Genomic DNA, 26,896 nt, shown 5'->3' on the forward strand with positions numbered 1-26,896 from the left:
TTATTCTGTCTTATATCTCATTTTATCTGTGAAAAGGTGACAAAAAGATTTGATTCTGTCTTATATCTCATTTTTCATGTTGTCAGAGTAGAAAAGGATGTTAATGAATTAGTATATAAAGCTGAATAAATAGAAAAAATAATTATGTCTAAAAATTTGCTCCAATTTCAGGGCAGGTATTCACAAATATACGAACTTAAATAATTAGACTTATTGATACCTGTACTCGCGACATCCCTGCCTAATTAAAATATATATTGAAACTATATTATTTCTTTTTTTAAAGAAAGCTTAAAGTAAGTATTTGAAAGCCATTTTAAAACCACAGTGGTACCGACAACAATCCAACATTAAATTCATTTATGGTAGAAGTTTGCATGAGCGTGACTTAAAAATGTATAGATACTGTTTCCTTCCGAGACAGTTGGTGGTAGTAGCTAATCTAATTGCTTGAATGTATTAAAGTTTGAATACAACTTTTAAACGATTTTCCGTTCAATTGACGTGCATTTACTTCCGTTGTGCCGTTTGACAATGCACGGCGGATCATTTAGTTTCTTCGGCGTAAAGGAAACTTGCACGGCGAAATCAATACTAACAAACTTTGAAATAGAAAACTTTGCAATTTGTTACCATGTAACACAAGCACGATAAACGTACCATACCAATGATAAAAATACGCATAAAAAAGTCCAAATAAACACGACGATTTCACTTTACTTACTTTTGGAAAAAGGACCTTTACTGAACCATTAAACGGCCACCATCTTGAACCGGAAACGGGAAGTGTGAACAAATTTACACGACGAAATGCAAAAGTGCCTTAGTGAGTTCCCATTACTTACTTTTGTTTTATATTTTATGGAATTTTTTGGTTTACATTTCGTTTTCTTATCGATCGCCCTTAATAACGTTTACTTTTCAATTGTCAAAAATTATTAATGACACTTACTACCCTACACTACATAGCCTGGCTTGGTACTATTATAATATGCCCTATAATGACGTTTCATTAGTGGTCAATCCTTTCAACAAATTGTAATGTTTTGACTCCTCGTTTCTATACATCAACAACAAAAACGTGGGAACATAATCTCATCCCTTTGCACATCTTAATAGTGTTCTTCATTTCCTTTTCAAATCCTTAGTCCATTCACATGAATTCTCTTCCCGAAGCACTTGCGAACACTAACTTCTTCACAATAGCTGTTGTGGTTTTCTCTTTTCTTTCTCGCTGAGCTTTGTCATTACTGACTTCAACTACCCCGAGTTCCGTCAGAAAGTATTTACCGCTTCTTGTTATTATTGGTTAACGAGGTGGTTTATTAACCGCGCTGGGTGTCAATGTCATTTGTGATACTCGACACAAGGAAGTCGGAAGGAAACCGGCGATTATACAGTGTGGGAAGACTTTTAATATCGTGGGATATAAAAGATCGGAGACCTGTGGGAATTCTTAGATACTCATGGGAATATTTTGAAAATGTAATATAATATCACGTAGGAGGCGATCTTTCGTGGAGAACCTATTAATTCAACCAAAAATTACGAAAAATTTATTCTCGTTGTTATCGTTTAGGTATATTTTGATTATTATTTCTTGAAATGAAAATTTCGTAATGTTGTACTTAATAAAAATTTATGGAAGGTTTAATTATTTTATTTTGAGAATTAGCAGCTTCTAAGGGAACGGCAAGATACTATTTAGTTTTTTTATGGTTTTCAGTTATTTTTAATTATTATAATAAACCTTCCCTTAAAATGGCGCGCGCAATTATTTTAAACAAAGTGATCCGTGTTAAGTTGCTGTTTTAATTTGTATCTGTTTTTAGTTTACTTTTGTAAAATTTTTTTTAAATATATACATTTAAATTCTGATATTTTTGAAGATAAGTTATTTATTACTTTATTAACGCCTTTTTGAGGGGCTTTTACACATGAATAGTAAAAATGATAAATTAATACAGTACATATTTATTATACATAACTAAACTGTTTCTGCAGCAATCTTTTGTATTTGTTAATTGATAAATTAAGATGTCCACTGACTTGAATTATTTACCTCCATAATGGACAATGATGCGTATGCGGAATCCGAAATCAATGCAAGAAATTCTGGACTATTAAATGCATGATTTATAATTTTATAATAAATACGAAGCAGTGAAAATTCTTCTGTCAATTTAAGAATATTCATTTAATTTTAATAATAAAAAATATTCATTTAATTTTAATAACAAAAAACTTGCTGGAATACTCATTTTAAAATTTACAAAATGTAAGAATTTATGATGTATTCTTTCAATAATTTTTACATCGATATTTTAATGTGGGTCCCAGAGAGGAGAATTGTATCCAAGTTAACTTATAGCAAAGATAAAATATAACAGTTTAATACACTTAATATTGTTAAAATTTGGTTATTAAGTTATTGATATTTTAAGTACAAATTATGTGAGAGGACTATGAAATATAAATGAGGAGAAATGTGATTATTTAGAAATATTATATTATACGATAGTGGATAAAACAAACAGCTTATTAATATGATCATTAACACATACAGAACAATTGTTATGGTGATAATTAATTTTGTTAACTTACGTTTGGGAATTTTTGAAGGCATTAAATTAATCTCATTAAAGGTACTTACCCTCAATCGACTTACCTCTTCCGCCTGCTCACCTTTTCCCCTTACCAATGGACTATATCTCCCGTCGCACGCGCAGCAGACCGTCCACTATTATTTCAATTTCCGAATCACGGCCTACCGCGGTTTTTTAAAACAGGAGGAAGGAACACGCCCCGCCATCTTGCCAACATCCGCTTCCTTCCTGCCGGGGCTGGAGCTCCCAAGCTTGAAGGACCAGCTGACCATGAAGCTAGAATAATGAATGGACGATACGTCATATAAGCGCGTAATGAGAAATGCACTTACTAGTATTATTATTACGATTTCATTCATGCTTTTAAATTTTCGATGATAGCCAAGGAAGTACCACTTCCTCTTTTTAATTTGCTGTGTTTACGTCATGCATGGATCGTGTCCACTCTCCTCAAAAGGTTGTGACTTCTTTTCTGAATATGAATGATTGCCAGGGATGAAAGATTAAATAAACAATGTATCTACTTTAAGAAAGTTTTCACCAAAAGTCATTAGAGTCTTAGGAAAAATGACACGACAAATAAAATGATCAAACGCTTCGATCAAATGTAAATATCTCAGAAGTAAATTACGGGTCTTCAAATATTGGAAGACTATGAATGGGACGATGTTTAAATGTGGTTAAAGCGTAAAGACATTTTATGGTAATGATATAATTACATGGATTTACAATATATCTGCTATCATTAAAAGCAATAACGTGATTAAAAAGTTATTAGTTAGTTAGTTAATTTATAGAGTATTTTAGTATTATTTATTAGTCATCCAAATATGTTGTTTATTTACAGAGATTGTATAATATCCTGTACGCTAGGAGTTCACAAGGAAATTTGATCAAGTGCAGAATAAGACTATAAAATAACGCTTTAAAAACAATTAAATATAAAAAATCTAAATAATTTGAAAAATAAGATAAGAGCAATTACAACAGATTAAAATGTATTTATCAATGCTAAATCGATTATATTAAAGTTGAAATTACAAAAGCAAGGAATACTTAAAAATAATAATTTGATAATAAAAATATTGAAAAAATAAATTATTTACTTGAATAAATTCAACACTATAAAATATCAACATTTTCAAGGGTAAATCGATTTCTCGAAGACTTTGGTATAATACTAATATTTAAAAAACAATCAAAATTCAAAATCGAGTTAAAGATTAGTTATTGTTAGTAAAATAACAAAATATGACTTACACCAAAATAAATGGAACATTTTCGTTTCGTAGTGAGCCTATCGATCGAAGCAACTAAATAATAATTAAAAAGTTTGGTAATTTTTATAACTAAGATCAATTAACGGTTTAGTGTTTAACTAATGTTGTGTGCGATCAAGGTGACTGAATATCTTCTACTGACAGATCATCTGGGCGCAGCATCCCAAACAAGCGGTCCAGATTTAACCTATTTGCTCTCCCGCGGCGTGTCTTTAAAGTCATAAAACAAAACAACTACCATATCTTATTTACCTCAGTGTGGGAATATTTCCAAGGTATTATTATTTTGTCTCACGCTAAGATTTCTTAAAAATGAACTTTTATTATTTACCTCCGTTAGTTATAAATATCACTGTAATGTAAACACAAGTAGGAATGAATTACTAAGCTATCGTGTAAACAAAAGTTAACCCGTCTATTAAAATCACCCATTAGATACAGCAATTTTTATTATTATATGATCCACATTATAGTTATTATTGTGATAATACACATTAAAAAATATATTGTATTATTCCTTCAAATAAAACCGCGATTTAAAAATAAATACTTTTCATTTACCCCTATAAACCCAACTAAAAGTAAATAAATATTACAGCTTTTTTTTCTCCGTTGTACTATCATCCCTTTTAATAAATGAGAATTGGTTAGTGTTAATTCTAAACCATTTGAAAGATGTATTGTTGTTGAATTTATCAATAAAACCATCTCTATAAAAATAAATATCCTTCAAAAATTAACTTGAGAAGCCCAGTAGAAGACATTGTAAAGTATAATTTACGACTGGTTTTAAGCATTGTGTGAAATTTTTAAGGTTAAGATCACAAGCGTATAATGTTTTACAAAAAAAAAGTAATGTTAATTTGGATAGTTATAAATCCATAAAAATTATTTTGCCAAAGAAATTATATTATGCGTCATAAAAACATATTCTGAAATACTTATTAAAAAGGCATAAAAGTTTAACAAACATATTAAAATTACGTGATGTTCAATCATTTAGGACAATATTAACGACTCTCAAACGAACAATTCAAAATTTGAAAAATAAATATTTAAAAAAGTTTCGGTCACATCTAGGAACTAAAAATTGAAACCAGGACCTCAATATTCTTCCCGAACGAAATGAAATCTAGATAGTGTATTGTATAAATATGTCCATTTTAATTTTAATGTGCGACATCTATTATTTAAAGTAATGCATCAAAAATTTACATTAGTGAAAAAATCACTTTTAATTAGCACAACTAGCACCACCTTCTTAATCTCCAAGTAAAACGAGCCAGGAATAATCTATCTGTATCGTATTCTTGAAAGGAAATACCTTCACATTGTTAGCAGACCTTCGAGTGGCGTCCATTCACGGCAGATCTTGTGGTTTTCATTCACCGGGACCCATATAAAGGAATCTGTCAACAATGAACGCTTTGTTTCTTAGTAAATAATTTATCTCAGAGCAGCTAAAGGAACTCGTACCTTACAACAACTAATTATCTCGTGTTTCGTCATGTTATATGCAGATTAATGTTAAAAATAAAATATCACGCAAAAATTTTAATGTGGGATTGTTTACATTTTTAATACTTTATACTTTAGAAAATAATTATAATAGTGATACTTAAAGGGGCATCTCTTCTTGTACCATTGTCTCTTCTTGATTTTTATAATGAAGCCGCACAATAGTCCAAATTACCAACAGTGAGAAGAAGACATCCTCAATTTGGAGAATGTTGTTAGACTGAAGGAAGTGGTGAATGCGAGGATATAAGGTTGAGTTATACCTAGCGATTTCTAAGAAAGGACCGATTCTGAAAGTGTGGCCTCTTATCAAAACCCAAATTCATACTATATTATTCATTAAAATTAGATGAAATTTTCGTATATTTGACCGAAATGATTGAAACTGTCTCTTACGACTACTCTGGATTGAATTACGTGTGTCGAGATAAAGCAATGATTTTGTCTACAATCCAACATGAAAAAAATAGGATTGGGTCTGCAAAGATCAGACTGTTTCTCGCTGTATAAGAGGTAGCTGTGCCAACATTATACAGGGAGATATGCAAGCAGATAAAATCACTTTAGCATCAGTTTGTCAGAAGAGATACTAAACTTATCAGATTACCTTCTCGTGGCTGAGTGGCTACGCGTTGAACTCGCCTCCCACGACGCCAGGGTTCGTGTCCGGGGACACCCACCGTACAATAATTATCATACCTTAGGCCCCGGGACAAAGAGACAGTATGCCGCGGCATTGTTTTAAGACACAAAGAAGAAACAGTATACCTTGCTACTTGAAGTAACCACATTCGGTCCCAAATTATTATACTCCTTTGAAAACAAGTGACAAGAAGTGTCATGATAATGTTCCTTTGTGTTGAGTACTCCTTTATGAGAAAACGTAACAACAACAAAAAATTCAAGGAAAACACCTTTACACTAACTGTGCATGTAAAATTTGATAGACTATTAGCAACACTTATAGGTGTCCCAAAAATCAACATTATGCCTTGGAGGGCTGATGGCTAACTCATCAAGGATCAGAATATCATAATATACTTAGTTTTAGAGATATAGGACTTTCAGAAATTTCGTAAAAATCGACACCTTGGATCAGTTTTTAGAGAACCACAGTTACAAAATTCCATATTTTAAGATTCTAATTTTTATCACGCAATAACCCTGCGTTTGATCACAATCCATGTTAAAACTAACTATTAACTAACAATTTTTTTTAATTAATTAACTTCCGATCCTCATACAGTTAAAAATATGTACCATGCTAACTTGTTAGTTTCAGAAAAGCTATAATATTTGCTAAGTTAAAATATTTACTTGTAGGGTTGTTTATTTATTTATTTGGGAAAACCAACAGATTTTTTACGTCGTTAAATAATCAACTTATAAATAATACAAATAATATCTAATGATAGGTTTTCACTTAAACATAAAATTATAACAACAAACTAAGGGTCCAGTACCCGTGGGCAATAAATATTTACAAAAAATACATAATATCAAATAAAATTAAAATAACATAGGTTATAAGAACACAAATAAATTACAATATATAAATTTTATCCTCACTCAACACCAATAATCACTAATATATTTAAATACCTACAACTAAAATGAACAAATGTTTATAAAATGAATCACATGCAACTGGACGGGGTTCATATCAACAACACAATAACTTGCAAAATGTTATTAATAATTATTTTATAATAGCTAAGGTATATTTTTTAAATGTTCCTAAACTATACGAAAATATGTCAATATCATTAAAATTCTTATTGCATAGGGAACACACTCTGAATATAAAAATGTTTTGTCCGAGATTAGTAGAACATTTTTGAAGATGAACAAGTGATTTGTCTCTAGTTCTAAAGCTTGGGACTTGGGAATCTCAGACAAAAGGGGCTAGTAGGCATATCAGCCCTCTAAGGGACATCGGGACTTTTGGGACATCCTGCATTTCAATTTGTATGTGTTATATGTTTCACAAATCTAATAATATCATTAGATTAAATGTTATTTGATTAATTTGTGCTGTCTCACAATTTATTATTTTAAAATAATACATGGTATACTTGCGGCACGTTCTAGAGTGGAAAATACTCTCAGTATCGCCCTGGTGTAAGATGACCATTCAGAATTGAAACTTTGCTTGAAATGGCTTTAGCCGTGTTTGGTGAAGAGATCTAAATACCCAGGTACTACCTCCCTCTTTCCAATCTCCTTTCTCTCCCCACAACCTCCAGCTTCACAACATATACCAATTGGGGATGCCATAGTATCACTGGCTCCAGACGTTTGGGTGTTGTTGGGACTCTTATGCGGTATCATATTATTTAAAAAGTTGTAGGCGCACTTACCCAATTTTTTACTAAAATTGCATTTAAAACAAAATAAACTGTTATACTTAGATTATAGTAGTTTAGGCTTTGTTTTTTAAAAGTCCCAAGAAGAGAACTTGCACAAGAAGTGGAGTATTTCGTACCTACTTACACTGAAAGTGAAACCTCCACAAAGCTCCCAGAGAGTGAAAGTCTCGCGATACAATAACTACGTGTCAACACGTGCGACGTACTGCAACGACACTCTTATCTTCACCATTGGGATGGGAAAGTGCAAAACACGTGACATATGGAAAAAGGTGACTCTCTTTTATACGTGTCACAGTTGGATTGGAGTGAATGTTTGCGCTTTTTCTAGAAGGTACCACGTATTTATGAATTTGTTTTGAACGAGTGCAAGAATGGAATGAAAGGGGTGCGTTTTTGCTATTCTTATACTTGTTTATCTGGACCAGTGGTAGAAAGATTGTTAAGTTAAATAAAATATAACAGAAATATTGACTTAACATGACCTTTAAAGTGGAAGCAAAGAGAATTTTTCTTATTATTTAAGCAAGAAATTTAGCTTAAGAGTAACTGTGTATAAGACTTTAAAAAAATTAGAAATTCTTGCAATTTTATTGTCAATCATTTAAATAGGTTGCTATGTAATTCAGAAATAGTTTAATAATTTACAATCTGTTAACGCTTTTTCGAATTTGCACACGGAGAATAATGAATATTGCGGATTTATTAAAACCCGGTTAAAAACAGTATTACAGGTCGATTCCCATTAAACTTTTGGTACATAGGAACAAGCGTTCATGCACCTGCATTTGCTTTAATATTATACAATGACGAAATGCGAAAATATTTGAATTTTTATGAACACGTGTTCTGACATCGCGATAACACATTCGTGTTTTACTGAATGTTTATTAGGAAACGTATCAATTCATTCGTTTCTCAGTGCACATTTATTGTACTTAGGAATTTAGAATTTAGTGTAGGTTGTGTTTCCCTGAGTAATCTAAGAATTTCAAAGGGATGCGTGACAAGTGTTTGGAGGAGTGAAGAAACGTGACTGTAGGGACTTCCGGAATGCACTTCCCCCCGAACTGAAAATGATATGGGGGTACATCGTGCATATTCCTTAATGATTTGTGCAGCTTAGTCATCTACAAACATGCGAAAAATTTCTATTATTTAACATACCTACAAAAATGCATTTTTTGGTGCATGTCCATAATATTCAAAAGTTTTTTTACTAATACTATAATTTTTTTACTAATACTATCATTTTTTTTATTAATACCATCAGTTTTTTTAATAATACTGTCCGTTTTACATCTTCAGTTTGCACTTCTTTCTTCACTCATCACAAAGAAAATTTATACAGAAAAATATTCAGAAGTTTGTCCGCTCTATATTATTAACCAGCGCAGATCCGTGCAAAATCACAGGATATTATAATAGTATATTTTGTGTAGCTGAACTTATCATAAATAAATAAATATTTACCTCAGGACAATTTCCTTTCAAAGGAAGAAATTTACCTTTCGAATGATAATTGCCCTGAAAAATTACGACACCTGCATCTGTTAAACATTTAAATCAAAGATAACATCAAAATCTGATTTATCCCTTGTCTGTTTATATTCATCGCTTCAAATTTTAAAATAATTATTTTATTGATCATATTACAATTTCAAATAACTCACAAATGCACCAACAAAAAATATAATGTTTTATTACATTACATTAATTGGTCACTTCTTGTATTTTTCACTGCCTCCAGTCTGAGCCTAAAGCAATTAAAGTCTTTGAAGTAGGTATATCACATCCACCATCTTTCTCAATCACCAGCCCCTCTCATACACCCATCTTCCTTCATAATTCATCCTTCATTCTCCTTCTTCTTCCGTCAGTAATCCTTCAACCCCTTCCCCCACCTTCGTCCTGCGCTCGCGGGGATGCATCGTACAAAGGACAACCCTTTCACGTCTTCGTCAATTTTGAAAAAAATTCAAGCCTTTATTTCCATCTTGTGAGGGGGTGACATAATCATAGAGACGAATCTGACGTATTACTATAATTTAAATTTTATATTAAAAACTTTTGTCACAAAATCATAAATTAATATTCTCCATTTTGTACATAAATAATATGTGTAAATTAGTGTATTCTTAACACCAAACTCGTGTGATAAAATTTTAACACGGTCGCCATTACGTCAAATTTTTTCAGTAATTTAAAAACTTCTTTCAATGGCTGGATTCCTGGTGCAGCCCTGCGTACTTCAATCCACCCCCTCCTGGTCTGGGGTGACTTACACCGTTCTTCTGCCAAAACAAATCACCAAGTATTCCTTTTCTGTCCACCATTACACCGATTTGTGTTTGTAAAAAGTATGTAGTTCTGGCAACGTGAACCTTTGACGATTTAAAAAAAAATATGGATATATACATACTACGTTGAAAACACGTCCAAAGTCAACATTGTTTAGCTTCTATTCAGATAAGAGAGAATCCTAGACCCTGAAACACATCTGAACCAAAATACTTGATACAAATGTACAATCAAGTCCTTTTTACTATAGATCACCCAATTTTATGGTTAATAGTGGGTCATCATCTAAAGTTGGTGCACGAGTGTTGTATTTAGTGGAAATGATTATTTAATTCTTGTAGTGTTGCCACGAGTTGGTGGCTCCTACCATCTTGATTGTGTGTGAATGAAAGAGAGAGATTCTCCTCGGTACGTCTCTACGACAATCATACGCGCACTCTTTATACGTATGCCTACCTATCCATGTCCTAGTCATATAAAAAGTAAACTGCACAAGTGCACAGGCACTCATAGCTCACAACTCACTTTGGGGGAACGTCTACCGGAGGAAGGTACCTGTCTTATAAAGCAGAATGAGGTGGAGAAAGGACTCTTTGTCTTACTTGGGGGTAGCAAAAAGGGTTCTTTGGAAATGTATCTTAAAGAGGGTTGATGACGATCGTGGTGTGGGTCTCTTTTTGTCCCTCCCTCCACTCCCACCCGCCTTGCTGCGCCGTCTGCTGTTGTCTGGACCGTATTCCATTTTGTCCTGCGTCAAGTCATCAAGCTGTTTGCTCTTATGTCTCGTACTGGTACGAAGTAAGTCGGAATCATTTTTTGAATATTTTTTAGTTACGGTAAATTTAGTCACCAAGGTGAACTGAAAAATAATACGTCTATTTCTGCACTTATTATGTACTTATAATAAAATGTTGGAATTATAATGATGTGTCCAAGACGAAGTATTATTAAACTTCTGTAATTTAGTGTGTTATTGTAGGTACAGGTTTACACGAAAAATACGGTATGAATCTTTCAGAAAAAGTCAGAAAGTAAATGTCGATCAAATTTCATCGATGACGATTGTGATAATACGGTATTGCCCACATCGCTTTGTTGTATTACTGCACCGTGACGTTCCGCGGCGGCGCTAGGTGAGGAGGTTAGGGGTGACGCCACCCTCTCGGGTGCATCTTAACCACCCCAGTCTTACTGTGGACCTACCCCAAGCACGGGAGAGGGGTAGGAGCGCAGACGTTGGGACGGGTCGAGCCTGGTGGGTTAGGTTCATGCAATTATTGTAGAGACGTCGGAATTTGGATATCATTAAAGTATTATATAGGTCAACAAGATTCTCGAGATTTTTCCACTATGCCGTACTTGTCTAACATTTGTCTCTGCGATTTATCTACATTATTATTCATGAGCGCACCTTGACTTGGCAGGTCGCATTAAAAATTATTCAAATCGAATAGGAATTCAATTTTTTGAATAAATGTTTTCATAAATTGCATGCGATTGAACATGAAAGAGAAAAGTGCCACATCCAGAAGCACAACTAAATAATAATTCATATTATTTGGGAAAACAATTACATTTTGACAGAAAATTATTAAATGAAACAGACTTTATATCTGCCCTAACAAATATTTTGCAGAAATCAATGTAAGTGTTGTTATAAAACAAGAAATTTACGAGTTCATTTAGCCTCAAATATCCACATTTTATTTCAATTAATGTTCGTAATATTCTTAGGGTGATAATAAGAAAGTGTACTCATTTCTGAGATTAATTTATCAGTATCGTAATAATATTTCTGTATAAGTACCACGCATCTAAAAATATCACTGCAAAATCTCAGTATCTCAGATATAAATCTCATCCAGCACAATTGCAGCGGGAACCTCGCTAACTGGTTTCAGACTGTGTATTGATTTTAGTTTGCATATAATGGAGACTCGATGCTTACTTATAGCTTTTTTTATTACGGCTTACCTTTTATTGCGAGCTGCTTGCGACTGCTGACTTGAGCTTTGGTGGTCCCGGGAGGGTGGCGGGGGGAAAGAGGCCAGATGGGGGAAGCGGTAGATAGGTCAGAGCCATCTAGAAAAAAGACAAATTAATTAATGCGAATATTTTCATTTCTGTTCGTGAGAATCGACTTCTGGTGAGATATTCGAATAAGCGTCTACTTACATGTACATAAAATAATGTTAGTGTGTATCCACTATAATAAAAGTAGGTACTTGTTGGAAAATGTTAAGTACTTAATATTTATTCGGCCTATAAATGGTCAAATTTGTATTTTGACAGTTTTTTGATAGTTTTCTTCCTTCATCTTAAGATAGGTCTGTTATCGTTTTATATATCACTGTATATGTTTTATACCATACATTCTTACTGTTGGGTAATACATAACGGTATATAGTAATACGTTTCAAGAAGGTGGGTATTTTAATTAATTGGATGTTGCATTCCTTTTTTCCAAATATTTAATCAATTGAGGCATTAAAACCCCAATTAAAATTCTTGCCAAGAAACCTCAGCGCACATCAAGAGCGACCCCCATTCAAATCCACACACTTCTTATATTTTCTTCATTAAAATCCGTTAACGACCCCAAACCAAACAACATTCACATCTTTCTCCTTATGAATTAAATCCTCCTTCCTGAGCGCAGCCTCGCAAGTCGTCTCCATCTGAGGTTATTTAATGCACTCGGATGACTGCCATCCCCTTCACCCTACCCACCCAACTACCAACCCCTCCCCACCCCCAGATCACCCGCCACCCACAACCTACAGCCTTCGTGATTCTCTGGACTCCTCCGAGCAGGGTGGGACTCTGCTCCCAACACACGTTAAGTTTGTTTTATTGTTTATTGATAATCTAGCCTTACAGGTTGTCTGCAAGATTTTATCTGTATCTCACTAGGTAAAGAGAATATAATAATATCAAATCTCACTGACCATTCAGTAGCTGAGTTGGCATCGCGGCTGGTCCCACCCAGATATCGTGAGTTCAATTCTTCGGCTGGCTAAGTCCTCTATCACGATTCAAGCAGCATTTTTTTCTTACTGATATGGTAGTAGGAGATTTTCAAATATTGTCAGTTTATTCGTAAACCGAGAAGTCTTTCTTTAAAAAAAATATATGAATTTTTATGTTTAGTAATGATAAATTATTTACTCGTTTATAATGAGTGTTGTTATTCTTATGTATAACAGAATTACCTGTACCATAACATTATAAAAGCCTGCTTTCATCTAATCACAACACATACCTTATATTGCAATGTAAATCGTCTTCGTTCGATTGTAAAATAATAGCAATGTTCAACCACAGAATTTATAGGCTGACGGATTGATAAGAACTGCCTGGTACAAGAAATCATCGACTTTTTTAAGATACAAATATGTTATTTATTTCATTATATTTAGTATAAAATTGACGGTAACCATTGTCTAGGGGTAAGGCCAAAGATATTAGACGAACGAGATGTGCTATGAGCAGTTCATACTGTGTAAAATTGTTTTGCCCAGTGTCGCCGGTTTTGTTCACCAATACTAATGCACACCTTCGCTTACGCTAAGGTATCCGCACTAATACATAGAACAGATGTCTGTGCGTACACGTCCCGATAGTATTCAAAGTACCCTAATTAGGTAGTACTCCGCCTACGGTCCGGCGGCCAACATAGCATATCTCGTTCTTCTAATATCTTTGGGTAAGGCTCTCCACAACAATTAAGTACGCCAGTAAATGTTATTTATTTATTGCATCTCACTTTACATGAATCACGTTTTTTCTCATTAAAATCAACCTTACTAAGACTAAGCCTGTATAAAGGTTAAAAATTTAAAAAACAAACATAAAGTAATACTTTAATACATACAAACACAAAATATTTCAAAAAGAAAAAAAAATGTATTTAAGTTACCAGATGGATAATTTGACAGTATATTGTAACATAACTACTTATCAATCATTCATTATTCCCAAGAAGAAACAAGTAGATAATAAAGACAGCTGGGGTGACATTCAGTTTTTAACAAATGGGACTTATTATTTAAGAAACGACAAGGATGAAAAATATTAAGACAATACAAAAATCTTAATTAACTATTTAAATTTAACTAAGGAATTGGTAGACTTAATATGATTTGGAAGAATATTAAACATAAATGGTGCCTGATATAAATAGTTTCTTTGACCAAAATAAGTTTTAGTATGCACCGCCACAAAGTTCAATGTAGAGCCAATTCTAGTTGCACGCGTTTGTTGTGTTCTTTCAGCAAATTTAATATTGACAAAAAATCGACCAAGTATTTGAGTGATATGTAGCTCTTTCATAGACATAACATTACATTCCTTATAAATTAGGTAGGATGGATAGAAGATTTTTTTTGTACATAACTTTAAGGATCATACAATGTTCAACATTGGTTTTTAGACATAATCCCCAGCATACTATGTTATAAAAAAGTCAAAATTTGCGTTTTTCCACAGTTAATTCAATAAAAATATTGTATAATATATAAATAGCACTTTCCAGAGTGAAATATTCTCCAAGTGTCGCCCTAGTGAAAGACCACCATTTGGAATTGAAGCCTTGCTTGAAATGCCTTTAGTTGTGTTTGCTGGCCAGACACTTTCCTACCTTCCTAGTTCCCATCTCATTATGGGAGTAGTTGGGACTCTTGTGCGGTATTCAAATAAAATAAAAAATCATCTCTGTCCAACTACACCCCTCTGAGCCGTACTTGCTTCGCTCACTCCTTTCCCACTGTTTATAGGGTTATGCGACTGCTTAAGGGTGAAATTCCAACTTCCTGTATATCTAGACTAGAGACCAAGCACGATAGAGTGAGATGATAATCATTGAAATTACTCAAATGCTACAGTTTTGGAAACCACATTATTCACGGAAAAGAATAACATACAATGCATCAGCCAAATAATAATATCTGTTGGAGAATTATAATACTACATCCAGTTATAAGTTATTTTCACAAATTCAATTAAAATATTTAAAATAAAATAGTTATGAAGCTAACAAACAGGTTAAAAAAATAAATTTTACAAGTTCCACACTTGTCTTTGATAGGTTCAGCTTAAGGTAATTTCAAGTGGTGATTGTTGTAAGATCAAATAATTTAAAAAAAAGTTGAAACAAATGATTCTTCTTCTTCTTCGGTGTGGTGCAAAAGATTGACAGAATTATTCCGGCCAGACAACGAATGACGTTCTTAGGCTAGATTTCTCGAGTCATTAAAGCTTCAGCATGGAATATTGAAATGATGTTTTGAGACCGCGCTCAAGCACTGCCCACCCTCGCCTCCCTCAAGGGTTGGGGGTCCTACTTACCCCGTCTCGTTCTCAACTCTTTCCTTCATCGTGGGGTAGAAAAATATACAGATTCACATAAACATAGCATACACCAACCAACCCTCTTTCCATCAAACCCTTCCGCATTTTCCTTTCCAACAAACTTACCCCTTTACGAGACGTAGAGCCTTCGAAGGATAGTGATAAAGAAGGAATGATTTATGGGAAACAGGAGTCTATAAAAGTTAATTCCATTCGTTGTATGTTACGAAATTATTGTAATTTTTAAAGTAAATACAGTACATTTAATTGAGACTTATGAACTAAATTACTACTTGTACGTAGTGGAGAGAGACATGTATTATAGCCATAGGCATAATACCCCCCAATTGGCCTCAGTATTGTGTAGGAAAATAAGAGAATAGGGATCGTACATTCATACAAAAATCAACAATATTATTTCACCATATTTATTAATATAATGTAAATAATATGTTGTGGTAAGTAGATAGTATCCGTGATTAATAGTACCTTTTTATCCAACCAGAGAGCATGAGAGTCACAGCTTCTGCAAGTTATCAAGTCGGAGTAATCAACATTACGCGAAGTCTACTATTCACGGAATTTCTAGTATTAACCTTTGTTAATTACGCTATAGTTCCTAAGAGGACAAAATAAACAGTAATAATAAAAACGATTAGAAAAAATTCGCTACATATAAGTTACTAACATTTAAGTACGTCTACAATAGTTAATCTAGCATAATTTGTGTTGGCTAGTGAAAAATGTACTGAGGTTGAAAATGCTTTTTTTTAAAGCTTTAACATTATTTGATTGATGTACATGTAAATATATATGGATATACATGAAAGACGATAATAAAGCTAATATTATGGTTCAAAATACAAAATTTTATTATTGTAAGTCTTTTATCTATCTCCACTTTGATACTTTTAGCATGAGGCCTCAAAATTTATCTGTGCAATTTGCAAGACGTCATAATTCACATGGCCCGAGTTCCTTCATCGCCTGACGATGCGCCGGGGTAGTTTCACTTCCCAGTGGGTGTCGGTGGGGCCGGGGGGTGATGGGGTGTCACCCGTCCCGGGGGAGGAAGGCAGAAGCCTTATCTCAACCGTACTACTCAAATACTTGACACCGTTGCTTCAAGGCGGTGTGGTGTGCGTGCGTGCAGTATTGTGCGTGGGCGAAAGTACGAGTCACGCGTAAGTGCATAGTGTACCTCAGCAGTATTCAGTATTTCGCACTTCTCTATGCAGGTGTGAGGTGTGCAGCTAGAGGGGTGGATACGAAGATATATTTTATCCTAATTATCATGATAAAATAACAAATAAATAATGTTGTATAGTTTTCCTTCAAAATGTGCTTAGAAAACCATCTATCAGAAAGTTTGAGGAATGAAAAAAACCCAACATTCAACTTGTAAATGAACGACAAATAAAATTGACGATCGAATGATAAACAAAGAGCTAAAAAATATGTCTGTCAGAATAAATATTTCATAATGTAATCATTGTCACATATACATAAATATAAATTCATTAACAATATCAATGGGTATTTGTGGTATTGTTAATGCTGAAACCTTACCAATAGAAAAAATAAAACCTATTTGTTATTTATTATTTTTAAGTATCCACCCTTAAAACATGCCAAAAACTTGTAGACATAACTTTTCCTCCCTCTCAGTTACACTACATTCAGAGTCCTCACGCCGGCGTGTGAATGTCCACCCAGCAAAATAAATAAGTAGTGACCGTTTTCCCATTAAGTCTTCCAAAGAAGATTCTCTCCTTCCTCGTGTGGTTCTTCATCTCTGGAGATCGTTTACATCAAACACGGCGTTTCATCTTGTCTTTCATTGCATCTTTTGCTTTTTTACTGTTATTACGTGACACAACACACCGCTTTGTGGAAATGGTATGCATTAGGCGAACGGCTAAATAATGAATTACATGGGAAAAACTGTACTGATCATTCTCAAGAATAAAAAAAAAACTTTTTTTTAACTTTTCCTAAAATCAAATACGCGTTTAAAGTTCTACTACGTTTAATTATTTTACGTATGAACTGTGCATTCGAAAGGCGAAACAGATCTCACGCGTTAAAATACCTATGCCTTGTAGAACTTTACAAATGGCGTTTGATTAAAATGTTTATATTTCTTGAAGGAATTTCACAAAATTATGAAAAAAAAAAATATTTTTAATAATTTCAATACAATAACTTATGAATATAAGTAAAGATATTTCGCACTTCTTTATCATTAGTAAAAATTTAATTTCTGTTTCAAAATTTTTTTAAAAGGTTCCTACTGTGAGTATAAGAAGAATATAAGGGGCTATGATTTTGTTTATCTGTGGTTTTGAAACAAGTAAGTACTTTGGTGTTGAGTGTAAAAGTTGTAAAAATCCATTATGAGTCTATCTCACGTTGGAGTAATAGTGCAAAGCGGACTTTCTCCCCAACAAAATCTACCAAAATTTTTCAATTACAAACAGCGACAGTCTCAAAGATCGATGTGCGGTACAATACGCGAGAGATACCAGAATTTAAATGAAATTCTATTGAAAAACACAACGGAATCTGCTCTGAGATAAAACTTTTTCACTGCTATTGTTAGACCGGACCTACGCTCGTAGGCTGGCTGGATAGATACCTATCCAAAGCACGTAAAGGTCCAAGCAATATAGGAGTAGGAGCCGTGTACAAGTTATATAGTATCTAGAAGAGTTATATAGAAAGAGAGCTGGTATGGGAGCGGATGTACGTTAGGCAAATTTCACATACACATTTGCGTTCCTCATTCAACGTCCGAGTAGTCCAGTTTTATTTTTTTAGCTTTCATTTGGATCTCTCCTAATGAATACGTAACTACAGCACGCGTGTATGGATATTTATACAGTGTGACCCCGAACGGTTTTACAAATAATTTACTATTAATTATTAATAATTATAAGGTGTTTGAACTAGTTCCCAAATAGTAAGCTTGTTCAGGATACTAAATAATTACTGAAAGCTTTAACATCTTCATAGTCATTATATAAAAAATAGTCAATTATATTACCTTTTTTTCACATATAATAAACACTTTGTGGATAAAAATTATTTTAAATAAAATAACTTTATTTTTAAAATCACTTTATTGTATAGATTTTTAATTAAAAAAATTTCAAAATTTCAACCATTCAGTTTCGATTCACTATTGTTATTCAAAAACAATATGTTTTTATATAACCGTGATGAAGGTTCAGGGTTAACTGAAACCGGTTTGTTTTATATTTTAAAAATATATACAATAAAGTTGTAGTAAAAACAAAGTTATTTTATTATAATTATATTAACAATTCAAATTTTTCGATTAACATTCAATAAGATTGTTTTTTTCTATATAATTTAGTTAAATAATACCCTTTAAGTCCACGAAGAAAAATTAACATTGCGAATCTCTTCAAATTATTGGTAATTCGGTTCAAAACGGGATTGCAAGCCGTTTTCTGATAAAATTTTAGTAATTTCTTAATATATCGGAACGCTTGATAATATATAACGGTGAAATGCGAAAATATTCGGATTTTAATTTTCAACACGTGTTTCTACGTCATTTGTCATTTGTTAAAAGATATCAGAAAACGTGTTAATTCGTTCGTTAAGGCCTCCAATCCCGTTTTTAAATGGATTACGAATAATTTGAAGAGATTCTTTTTCTCAATTTTCTTCTTGTACTTTGTACTGTTTTTGTGGTTAGACATATTTTACTCGGCCCTTTTTGTTAAAGTATCGTAGAAATCAATACTTTGGAATGTTGAGAGGTAACAACTTGTAGCGTTTTTTGTGAAATAAATTAATTGTGGGTCCCTATAAAAACAGTTTAAATGTCAACGTATTTGCAACGATCTCTAGGAAACTGCATCATTTTTCATACTCGTAAATTTATTTTCTTCCTTAAAAAGCTTTTTGGTGTTAAAATATTGATTTGCTTTAAAAACGGACAATACTATCTTTTTGAATAACCGATGCGTGAAGATTTTTCTCACCGTTTTCGAGAAATGATGACACTCTGATGACGTTCTTTGGGGGATTGAAACCAGCATATTTTCAACTACGTTTGGTATATTTTTACAGGGAATATTGGCATTATTCTGTTAAGTTTTACATTTTACTTTCACTATGCTCAATAAATTAGTATCCGTTAATACATTAAATACGCCCGGATTCTTCTCATTGGTTAAAATATAAATTGTGAAAAGCTTATAAGCTGTATTTAAGCCTGTACGCGCTGGGCGCTGGAATGGACCCGTGAAAAGCTCCTGGCAGAAATAGAGAACCAACGGCACATATACATGAACTTAAATTAATATACATATCACATAGCACTCTCTTTAGGGTGAATTGCCTAATACAAAAAACAAAAAAATATACATATCAACGTGCGTACAAAATGAGACTGATTTTATGGATGAAACTTCGCCTTTAATCATATATCCTGTCATACAAAGTAAAAAAATTATGTTTCTGTGAACCTTTAGCTATTTTGATGCTCCAGCTAAGTAATAACATATCAATTATAATGATATCGTACTAGTCGAGCAATATTTGTTATGATCGCTTGCCATAATGTGCAATTTATAGAATCTTAAAATATAAGATGGTGAAATCTAGGTGGCTGAGGAATGGTATAAATTAAATAATTTGGTTTTTATAAATATATAATATTTACTGGACGTGAATCCGCACAAGACTGTAGATTTAAGGCGCCGGGTCCAAACCGTGTCTCCTGAGAAGAATGCTCCTTTACGGTCGATAGTGATGATAGTTGGTAAAATTAAAGATGGTTATTGCAGTCTGCCTCTCGCACCCGGTGCTCGGTGAATGTTGGGCACTGGGTGTGCTGTTGTCTCTGCTCGCTTCTGGCGTTTGGCGGTTGCTCAGGGCCAGCTGATCTTGAAGAGGTAAACACCAGAAGATTTGGAGCGGAGACTAGGCGAGGTGAAGCAGGTGATAGCCAGGAGTCACTTTGTAGAAGGTAGTAAAACATTTGTTTGTTTGTAAAGATGAACATAAATATATGACACCAATACCTCGAGAGGATTTACAAATAAATAACCTAACCTCTGAAAATTTCATATCAAAAAACATTCAAGACTTTGATTTTGTAACATAACATTCATTTCTTCTCCCTCTTTACCCATTACCTCATATAGCATGACTTCTAATGAATGATCCTACACGTAAACTCTTTTAAGCACAAATCAATATTTAAAAACCGGGATTTAAGTAGTTTATTCTACATTTTTCAACACACATGCAGCATTTCTTGTGTACATTTTGATCTGGGTCTAAGTTTTTCACCCCTTCACTTATTTCAACACACAATACAAATTTTAAATTTATTATTTTCAATATGTTGTATTTATTTTTAAATTATTTTTTAAATATTATTTTAGAATTGTCCTCATGGTTTAGCACCTCTGGCCTATACGTTAGTGGAGCGAGAGCTGAGATTGAATGAAAACGGGCGGAAGACTGACCCGGCATTAAAAACGGACGTTCACTCATCTTTTGTCTAAAAGGGGGGTTTTAAAGGCTTGAAATCATCAACCCTGCCCCCTCGTTTTCTAATTATCAGCATTCATCTCCAGCACTAAACATCGGCGGATGAATACATACCTATGTATCTACCAAGAGGCTGTAAAGTGATTGGGAAGTAAGCGATACTTCTGGGGAAACTTTTACAGTACCTACCCCCTTTTTATACTTATACTTTTCAGTGCCTACCCCTTCATATACTTATACTTTTCAGTGCCTACCAATGAACTAACATTTTTACTTTACTATTTACTTATCTTTAGCTAGATTCACAACATTAGTTAACAACAAACTAAAATAGAATAATTTGGCATCCTGTTTTATTGCATTGTATCAGTGTTTCAGAGATTCGTGGTGAAAATTATGTTGCCTGCTAAAATTAGTTACTTTAACCTAGAATTATATAGATAATATTTATGTATTTCTGACACAAACAAAACATTTAAAGAACATGCTTGTATATAATTAAAAATATATATACAGAAATATGCATAAAAATGCAAATACCACGTGAAAGTTACTGTACTATTAGATATAAGGCATCAAATTACCGCTGAGTATAACGTATGAAAACCTCCCCCACGGGCCAAGAAACTAATTGAGACCGTTCCGATAAACAATTCCCAACCCCGTACCTTTGTATGTGCCGTGAGAATAAAATAATATAGTTTACACCCCATCGGATGACCCGTGGGTAGGTCTAGCGGAACAAACCTACCAGGTGTGGTGCCATATGGTATCAAACCGACTTCAGAAGTTCATATGCATCGCTCATAAAGTCCGTTCTTACCCCCACATAATGACTTCGTTATATACCGAAGAATTTCTCGGCTACGGTAACAACTGTTAACTTTAAATTTGAAAATAGAATGATGACAGCTTTCAAGGAACGTTACCGTTTGTTTTTAACATTTACCGTTATTTTTTCACTTGATAAAAGTGAAACACTTTTATTATGTGTGGTATTATGAAACTGAAAGTGATAACAAAACTCTAGAATAGAAATAAAATGTCTATTAATTTTTTCAAGTTTCAAACAGATTTCCGATTTAAAAAAATCTGTATTATTTTTTTATCGGTTCTTGAAGTCTTAAATTAAGAAAATAATGATGAAAACTTAATACAATACAAAAAATATTTTGTATCTATTTTATTTAGTTGGCAGCTTAATAAATATTTCAATGCGACACAATGAATTCGTCTCCTGCAACGAAATTTCATGTTTTTTTACTAATGAATCATATTTATAATTCAGAATCGATACTAAATCAGGCATAGACCGTCAAAATGGTGATATTTGCGACCGGCATCGCGTCAACTCTTTTAATATAATAGATAGATTTTCATCATTTTTTTTAAAGTTAGGAGACGACCTCATTCAGGATTGAACTGTCGTTGCGAGTTGAAAATATTAATTTATGTGTAAATACGAACTGCTAGAAATTTTTATTAATTACATTAAAATGGTAGTATTTCATGTTGTTGTCGATTTTAGATATATCCTTAAATTAAGGACGCTCTATATCAGTAAATCGCCCTCCCACCCACTTAGAAGCTTTTACGTGGGGTTGCGAGGCGCGTCGTGAAGCTTGGTAGGTACTTAGACATTTTTAAAGTCGTTAGTGTCCATTTGGGTGGACACTTAGACAGGACAATGTTCACTATTCGACGCATGGACAGCGGACACCTCTAATGACAAAAGAGCTTCGACCAATCGATGGATAAATGATTGATGACCACCTTCTAATGTCCAGGATTAGCCTCTTTGTGTACCGGCCGTTTTAAAAATCACCTCCAATCAACAGACCTGGAAATATACTTATCGTTGACTTTGGGGAATCGTGGGACAACAAAAGGGCTTGTCCACCCCGTTATTTGAACGCTTTAGTGTTCTATCATTAGGTATTTGCCAACCCCACAAGTACAAGACAGTTAGATACATCGAAATTTGAACACAATAGTAAAACAAGAGATGCTTGCCAAGACATTACGCTTTGGTTCATGGCATATGTCCCGAAAACTTTACCCATTCCCATAACTTTTGTTAACAATCATATATGAGGTTCAGACTACTTTATATGGACAGAGACTAAGAATAAAAAATGATATTCGAATCTTAACTATAAAGCAGAGTCTGTTCGCCTGAATTCTCGATTAGACAGAGATCTTGAACAGCGAAACTGGCGCAGAATTTTTTAGGCAAGTAAATTATTTTTTAATCTTGCAATGTCATTTACACTATCGGCTATGGCATTGGATATAGACATGCTTCTAACTTTCAACAATAAAACAAGTGTTTCAGCACTTTAAAATTAAATTTCTTTGAAGCAGCGAAAATAAACCGCCAACTTTGATACATTACATGTTTTGTTTCCATCTTCTCAGAAAAACAAAGTTAATTTACAGTGTACATGAAAATTCCAGTAAAGCTTTTGCAACTTGGATCAGGAGAACAGAAAGTTGCAGTCGGTTGTGCCACCAACACTTGATGCGATTTGTGCACATTGCATATTGCAAGTTGCACAGTGGGTTAGGGCATGTGTACGACTGTACGTGACTCGCCGACACGCAAACAAGCCGGGTTCCTTCCCCCACATGGCAGTCGCCGTATCAGCAAAACAAGAACAGCAATAAAGCGCGAAATAACGAAAATTAAATTGTCTAACTTTAAGAATTAAAGTCTTGTTCAGGCCAAAAGGACGCCTCCTTGGCCGCGCGCCAATCACACAGCCGCGGCAGTTGCCGTAATTACTGGTTACTCCATGTCTTGGACTGGCTTCGTATGTTTTCTTCAAATAGCCTGCTTCTATTTTGCTACCTTCATTACAAACATGATTATTACTGACGTAACCCATTTCAGGACTTAAAAACCGAGACTTTTGTTGCTGAAGCATCAAAAACATTCTGTCGTTGCGTTCTTGTTAAATTATTGTTTTTTCTGTTAAAAATGGTACTGCAGGCATATAACGAATGAATTGAAAGATTTCCTAACAAAGCGAATGTTTTATGAGGACGGCGGAACACGTGTTCATACAAAAACTGATATTGATATACACGGATATTGTCGTATTCCGCCATGATATGTATTATGAAAAGAACGCGAACAATATTTCATATCAGTAAGATTTCTTCGTGAATGTTGAATGGCCATCATGCGAAACAACATTCAATAAAATTTATAGAAAAAATAATTTTCGTTGTAAAAAATATGGATTTTTCAACAAATGATTTCCGGATTAAGCAACCAATTATGAAAGTAAGTTTATACGCGTAGGTACCCGTAATTAGTTTCTAGAAATCAATTGAGCAGTGTCTAGTATGTATGTGGTGTACAGATGTGCATTTATAGATATCTATGAATGCATGTATATTTGTATGTTGGAGTGTTTGGACGTTTGTATGTTGGTAAGTAGACACGCCTTGTCAGACACACCGCGAGCACTTGTCACCGAAGCGTTAATCCTTCAATATTTCACACGGTTTTTGCGTTCGGGACGCAAATTGGTCCACAGGAAGTGCTTATAAAACCGCGACACCACATCAAACCAACGGCTACTCAATCTGTATACACTCTGAATTACAAAAGAATAATAGTTTCACATGACAAAGCGTTGCACATACAAATACTGTGCAAAACAGATGCTTTTTTAAAGATTTTTCCGCATCACTTGCATCCCGTGAAGCGATGGCATTTTCGCTCAGGGAATGTTGTGAAATGAATGGTAATATTGGAAGACGATGTTTGAGAAACACCTGGTTAGTCTGATCTAATCCTTTATATACAAAGAAAAAGTCCTGTTAGGAATCCATTGTTTAAAAGCAGAATGGCATACACTGATGATCGTACTACAACATCCACGATTGGGGAATGTTGCGGGATGAAGGGAGTGAATTGGTAAGAAAATGAAGAAGATGAAAGTTAAGAAGTGTCTGACTGATGTGAATCCTAAACACGGCTAAAAACATTTAGTGGTATTTCAACTTATTTCAACATTTAACATCTTAAAGCTTTATTTATATAATATACTGATAAACAACCATTTACCCCACATTAATGATTGTTTGTGAATTTTGTAAATTTTTAAACACGTTTATTAGTAAGGTCCATCGTGATTGCATTCATTACAATCATCGATGGATAAAATAAGTAATTTCGGGTCAATTTATTGATTATGAACACGGAGAAAACCTACTAGTGTAAATACTGGTAATTTATTCAAAATCTGGTCAAATTATTCGTTTTTCTGTTAAAAATGGGACTACAGGCCTTTAACAAGTGAATTGACAGATTTTATAACAAAACATCAAATAAAAGCGATTGTTTTATGAAGACGGCGGAACACGTGTCATGATATTTATTAGTAAAGAACACGTGTTTCGATATATACCGGATGACTTATATGTTATCAGGAAATTGGCATGCTAGCACTTTTTTAACAGGATTATTTTTCTCCGTATACATATATATATGATAAGTAGGTTTGTTTTTCCTACATTTGGAAGCCGCTGAGGGAACTAGATGTAAACACGGCAGTTTCAAATGACGCATGGCAAACGAAAGCATCTCATCAACAAAGCGCCAATTTAAATAATCTTAATTGTCAAAGCGTAGTTCGTCATCATCGCGCTCTTTAATCTGCAGCTAACAGCTAACACTGGAAGCTGGAAAATGCCAACGACACGAGCCCAGGGTATGCACCATAATATACCTCCGAATCATCAGACTTAACAATGCTAATTTGCTTGATCCAATTTCATTCTGCCGGTGACGACACAGAAACTTCTAAATAATTATTTTCATTGTGGATGCGAAATTGATTCCAATTGATATAAAAAAAATTGTTTTAAATGACAACCCTAAAATAACAACAAACATTTAATTTAAATGTCAACCCGAAAATAACAACAAACCTTTAATTTAAATGACAACCCGAAAATTACAACAAACCTTTAATTTAAATAACATCTCAAAAATTACAACAAACCTTTAATTAAATGACAACCCGAAAATTACAACAAATCTTTAATTAATGACAACCCGAAAATTACAACAAATCTTCAATTTTTGAGACATGGCTTACGATATCAATTGGATTCTACTAGAAAATCAACATGTTTTAAGAGAATGGAAACAAAGCCATGGGTGCTAAAAAACGGTTATTTAAAAAAAATACAACTTTTTCTCCCCTGATTTTACTTACATTTCTATCCATCTTATTCAATATTTCTGTTAAAACATGTCTTACTTCTATGATTAAAATGGTAATGTAATTCATCATGTACATTTAAAAAATATAGATTGTATTTAAGAACCGTTGACTAACTACTATCTAACAGTTAAAAACAACAGCGGTTGTAACACAAAAAGGAATACATTTTGAACAAATTTTGATATTATTTTACAAAGTAGCGATTAATTTGTTCATCATACGCGGCATCTAAGTTTCATCGCAATTAATTTATAAATCAACACGTGATCATGAAAATCATAATATTTTCACATTTCACATTTATTGGTATTAAATAATAATACTACAAGTTTCTTAGGAAATTGTCCGCTATCCCGTTTTTTTACGAGATTACATTTGAAGAGATTTTAATAAATTAGCATTACTAATTTTTCTCCGTGTTGATAAATGATGTGATGGAATATGACAAAAATAATAATTAATTAGGTGTTGATGATATTGCTTCCGTTAAGCATTAAGTGTGTTAATTAGAGTGTCCGCATCTTAATCAGGGCATCTCATCAAACATTACATCAGCGCACTTCTTCGAATGAGTCTATGGTCCACTTTGCATCCAAAAGCTACATCGAGACTAATAATTAATTTTGTAATGCAGAAGTGAACCGTCAGTCGCAGCCGCTCCGGATCATTCGCTGACCTTTCTCAGGGATGTGAGT

The 26,896-nt window shown here is 33.6% G+C and overlaps 1 protein-coding gene and 1 long non-coding RNA gene across 2 annotated transcripts in view; one reads left to right on the forward strand and one right to left on the reverse strand.

Annotated features, from left to right (window-relative positions):
- Window positions 1–3,999, reverse strand: part of LOC149416819 (uncharacterized) — a 114,137-nt gene extending 110,138 nt beyond the window's left edge. Inside the window, exons 1-2 of the long non-coding RNA XR_016303410.1 lie at window positions 3,867–3,999; window positions 2,772–2,882 (exon numbers count right to left, since the gene is read on the reverse strand). This is a non-coding gene — a long non-coding RNA (uncharacterized LOC149416819). The remainder of the gene's footprint in view (window positions 1–2,771; window positions 2,883–3,866) is intronic.
- Window positions 1–26,896, forward strand: part of pros (homeobox protein prospero) — a 156,218-nt gene that overhangs the window by 76,915 nt on the left and 52,407 nt on the right. The window lies entirely within an intron of this gene.

This window comes from Hesperophylax consimilis, chromosome 16 (assembly GCF_061612785.1).
Source record: "Hesperophylax consimilis isolate HC1 chromosome 16, BYU_Hcon_1.0, whole genome shotgun sequence".
Classification (NCBI taxonomy): domain Eukaryota; kingdom Metazoa; phylum Arthropoda; class Insecta; order Trichoptera; family Limnephilidae; genus Hesperophylax; species Hesperophylax consimilis.